At 45.1% G+C, this 5,456-nt stretch overlaps 1 pseudogene; it reads right to left on the reverse strand.

The window, feature by feature from the left end:
• Positions 1-3,855: 3,855 nt before the first annotated feature.
• Positions 3,856-4,611, reverse strand: LOC102473816 (60S ribosomal protein L7-like 1 pseudogene; annotated as a pseudogene).
• Between the last annotated feature and the right edge of the window lie 845 nt (positions 4,612-5,456).

Below are 5,456 nucleotides of genomic sequence, written 5' to 3' on the forward strand. Positions count from 1 at the left end.
CCTGGGCCGTTTTTCCCTGATTACACACACACGCACACACACACACACACACACACACACGCGCACACACACACACATATATATATATATATAACAGCTTAAAGGTGGGACAGTGGTTGAGAATTTTTTTTTTTAAGAAAAAATAAAACACTTTCCCTGTGGAGTAAATAAGCAGAGGCAGCCTGATCCCTGATCTATTTTAATTCCCTTGTCTGCTTAGTTTGGGCTTGTCTAGCCAGTAGTTGTTCTCTGAGCAAACAATCTGGCAACTCTTTCTTTGGAGAGAAAGTGTACTTGCAGAGGGATTTGCAAGTACACTCTCAACTCTGTGTTCTATGCCCCCAGGAGTGAGGGGGAGCGACTGAAATGAAAAATTACAATTGAGTGGATTTCACAAGACTTCATTTTAGTGTCACATGGGCCAGAACCAGGGTTTCTTTCAGGTTTTTCTGTGGCTGTAGTCACAGACATCAGTGACTGTGAAAGTGAACCCGACTCTAACTCGTCCTGAGGTAGGACAAGTGGGTGACAACCTGTCCTTGGGAGACAGCCATGATGCTTCACTCTGCAGGACCTGTAGGACAAAAGGCACAAGATAGCTGCTTCTACTTTTTAAAAATTGCAGGGGCTGGCAGGTGGCATGGTGGTTGGGAGTGCTGGACTCCCACATAGTCAACCATGGATTGAATCCCAGATCTGGTGGCTTGCCTTCTCACATTCTCTCTCTCTTTGGATTCTCTCTCTCTCTGGCTCTGTCCCTCTCTGGTCAAATTGGAATGGATAAGTGAATAAATAGAGTTTAACAAAATTGCATTTCAATGGTCTAGTGTTTGATTATCTTTTTGTTTTTAATTGCCAGGGAGCACTTGGGCTTGGCAGAGAGAGAGAACCTCCTCCCAATGAAGCATGTTCATGCCACAATCCTTTTTTCTCCATTTCTCCATCCCGTAAGGTTTTAGGGATCACACACACACCTGGCATGTTTTTCAAGCTGCCTGTGCCGAGACTTGAACCATGGTTGGCCATGTGGACTCTAACTCCCAATGCACAGCACTTAACCACTGCCCTGCAGGGCTGGCCCTGTCCTCTCTTAAACTAGTCCAAATCTCAAGAAAGGTGAGTCAGGTATTTTTAGATTGTGAGCTGGAACACAGCAGTCCACCTAATCCACTCATCTCCTACGGAGGGGGCCTCGTTAAGGTGGCCCTGAACTGATGCTCCCCGGCTCCTTCCCAGGCCAGGGGCTTGCAGCTGTGTGAGGCAGCCCCAGCCATCACCAGGCAGGTATATCAGCACAGAGCACATCTCTTGCTGAGCTCGAGCCTGCACCCTGGGCCTTGTGCCCAGGACTTCAGGAGCACATCAAGTGAAATCCCACCCTTCCTTCACAGGCTGGTGATGCAAGTATCTGAAGACCTTCTGTCACTGGCTCTGCTGTTTATTGGCTCTGTCATTGGCCCCTGTTATTCAGAACAAGCATTCCAGGCCCTCTTCCAATCACAGGGTTGCTGCATTTCTCACTCCTTCTTGCTCTCCTGCCATCAAAGTGCAGAGTGTGGGCTCCATTACTTGATGAACACTGAGCACAGGACCCAAGGATCATAATGTTCCTTAATTAAGACACACTACTTCAGCAACATAGGCTACTCTTTGAACATTTTATGATAGCCTTACCATTCTAGTAGTTCAAACTGAACCTGTTCAAGGCCTGCCCAGTAACCTAGTGGTTAAGGCAGCTAGATCCCATATGGCCGACCATGTGGTTTGGATCTCAGTCCTAGTGGCTTGAGAAACATACCAGGCACAAGTGTTTGTGTGCCCCCAAACCTGACAGGGTGGAAAGATGGAGGAGGCTGGATTATGATGTGACCACATCCATGGGGGGGGGTGCCTTCTGCTCCTCCTCTCTCTCTCTCACTCTTTAGTAAGCATCCATGCCTTCTGGCAATTAAAAACAAAAACAAAAACAAAAACAAAAACAAATGAACCTTTTCAGCTAACCCCACTCCAGCCCTCAAGCTAAGGTCTTTCTTATATTAATTTCTGTTAAACTCACTTGTTCAATTATTGAAGCCAGAGTATAGGACTTTGTATTTGCCTAGCTAAAAAGCAAAAAGTTGATTCTTAGGGAAGGCATTTCATCTACAGTAACTGAATAACAGAGGGTTTTGTATATCATTCTTTGATAGCACATTATTACGACATAACACATGGAAAGTCTGAAACCATAAAAATACAAGAATCACATATAAATGAATGTGGACTCCATTCTATTATGGGATATGCTCAATTCACATCCACTAGCCCTTTTTTTAAAAATAACCCCTTTTATTTGTATAAAATTATAAATTCTTTTAACAATGATGTGAAGCAGATGAGACTTACAGGCATGAGTGGAAACACTGATCCCATATTTAGTACAGACAGATGTGGGAGGCACGCCCCAGGCTTTCACATCCATAGAGTTTTCCCATGATTGATACATCGTTTTAAATTAATCTGATCTCACAATACTTTTCAGTGTAAGGGTAACAACTCTGGAGCCAGTCAGCCTAATTAATTATCTCATAACTTGGCACATTTTAAGGCATTGTTATCCCCCTAAATTTCATAGCCATGTTTGAGAGCCTGAGCCAAAATTGTAGCATGGATGATCTGAAGGGACCAGGGAACACAATGGTTAAGCTTCGAGTTGGCCTCAGCCCTGCACAATGCTCACCACCTGCTGAGCTGGCAGGCTGAGGCAACTAAGTCAAGAAAGCAGAGGGAAGGCCCATGGTGGACACGGAGAATCCAATCAGTAGCAGACCCATTTTTCCCAGGATGAACACTGCCAAAAACCCTGCGACTGGCCTACTCTCCCATTGCCAGTAGGGCAAGAGTACTTCTGCAGTCTGGATCATGCAAGAGAAATGGTTTAATCAAGCTGCTTGCCTAATATGCCAATATCATCCATGCTAAACCAAGAAAATGGTTTACTCCTTCCCAATCTGAGTTTTAAGGCGACAGCTATCAAGGAAACCAGGAAATCCCATCTGAGGGGGAAAATGTTGGGCGCCTCCAGAGTTACAGATGGTTCAGGGGACAACATCATTTGCTACTGTGTTCTAAGAAAAAACAGCAAACAGGATTGAAGGGAAAAGCTGTCTTGGTAAGGTGTATTCTACCAGGCACAGGACCAGGAGACTAGCAAGATTAGGGCCTGGTGACCAATCCTGGTAATAGCAGGACTATGAAACATTCAGGCAAAATGTTGGTATATATGTGTCTTATTGGCAAAGGGAATTTCTCAAATGCTGAGATAGAGAAAAAGACTAAGACAGCTACAGGCTAGGCAAAAAAGTCATCAGACACACTAAGGCTGTCAAGTCTGAGAGCTCTCAGAGCTGTCAAAAAGTTGGACATAATCTCATGGTAGAACCAACCAAGCATTTGTTTTTGTGCTTCTTTAAACTGTTCTTTAAGTTTTTTTCAAAACAAGGTCCTAGAAACCCCCAGTTTCAAGTCTGCCCCAGGCTTGGTCCACTCCTATGGGAGTCTTGGGAAACCTTGTACAAGTTTTTGGTTATCTGTTCACCAGCATTAAAGCCTAGGATAGATGTGATGCAGCAGGGCTCCGTCCTCCGTGGCATATGCTGAATTTCAGAGAAGGCAGCAGCCAACCTGGAAAATGCTGAAATTTTTCTTTGCAACTTGGCTGTGATGAGGGGTGCCTGTTACGAACATAAACTACTGTGTTTGCAAGACTCTTCCTTTCCAGTTTCTGAAACTGGGCCAGACAATAATCTTTGAAGATACAATTCAAAAAGCCAAAAGCACACCTTCCAACGCACCATGCTTTCAGGGGTTCTGGATCTAGTTGAGCTGGTGGATAAGCTGATTGATGCGTTCACCCCGATGGCCAGGTGAGCCATCTCCTTGAGGAAGCCCACTTGGATCTTGGTGGCATAACGGGCCACTGAAAGGTGAAAAGGGCACAAGAAACATGAGATATCTTGGAAATACTTCCCCGGGAAGGCAATTTCATGAATGAGGTCTTCTAAACAAACGACACCAAACCTCCCTAGAGGCTCCCCAATCACTGTATTGTCGGTTAGAGGGATGGCCTTATCCTTGACCTTGGCTTACCCAAGTTTCAAGATGAGTTCCCGGACAGATTTCAGATTTGGAAATCTCCAGGTCACATAAGGTTCCACTATTCGCGGTGTTTTTAGGCTTTGAGGAGTGACTTTGACAAAAACAGCACTAAAAATTTTCTTCAGACGCAGTCTCATAATGGTCTTCTGCATCACTGAACTCACCCCATCAGTCGTTTTGATGCGCACAACAAAGGCCAATGAATGTTTATCGGGCATTTCCAAGGCATGAGGTTTCACTGCAAGTCTTCTGAGACTACCACGTCACACTTCTGCCGCCAGGAATCATTTAAGAACGATTCCAGTCGCTTAAACCTGGGTCTTTTCTCTTTCCTCTTTTTTCTTGCCCAAAGTGCTTGCTTTGCTTGGGTGGCTTTGAGGGCTTTTGATAAGCTTTTCTCTTTTTCAGGAGATTTTCTGGAACCAAAGGGATCTTTTACCTTTGCTCTGGCTCCACCATCTTTGCGGTGCTACTGGTGCTGCCCGTCCCCTAGTCCTTCTGAGAACAGCCCTTTCTCCACACTCCCCCCAAAACGAGTTCTTTGCATCTTTATTTATTTATTTATTTATTTTTTAAGTTATGAGAGGGCACATATGTAAGAGACAGAAAGCACTCCCTACTGGGGCATGGGCGCACAGCAATTAATTTCTCCATCCTTTCAGGATTTGGGGCACACTAGCACACATGTCTGGAATGTTTTTCAAGCTGTTAGGGCCAGGACCTGAACTACGATTGGCTATATGGGATCTGGCTTCCCTTAACCACTGAGCAATGGGGCCAGCCTTGTATCTTTTTTTTTTTTTTTTAATGCTTCCCTTCAGTAGCTGTAATTTTTTTAAAACTTTTAAAAAGTTTATTTATTTATTATTTATTTATCTGAATTTGACCAAGGAGGGGCAGAGCAAGAAAGAGAGAGGGAGAGGCACCAGCAGTTAGCATAATGTCTATGTTGCTGGACTCCCATGTAGTCAACTGCGGTTCAAGTCCCGGACCCAGTGGCTTAAACTCACGCTAGGCACGTATGTGTGCGCGCCTAAGATCCTGAGATGAGAATGGAGGAGAAGAGATTGCAGCATGGCCATCCCCCCTGGGGGGTGATTTCTCATTTTCTGTTTCTCTGTCTCTGTCTGTCTGGCAAGTGCACGCACCCTATAGCAAAAAACCTCTCCAAAAAATAAAAAAGAGAGGGAGAGAGGGAAAGTGAGAAAGCAAGGTCAGGTCAAGGTCAAGTCCCGCCAGGTCTGGGACTACAACCATGGTCGCCATGTGGGAGTCCAAAGGCCTTAACCACCACACCACCTGCTGGCCCCAAGTGGCTG

This window comes from Tupaia chinensis, unplaced genomic scaffold (assembly GCF_000334495.1).
Source record: "Tupaia chinensis unplaced genomic scaffold, TupChi_1.0 Scaffold000314_1, whole genome shotgun sequence".
Lineage (NCBI taxonomy): Eukaryota > Metazoa > Chordata > Mammalia > Scandentia > Tupaiidae > Tupaia > Tupaia belangeri.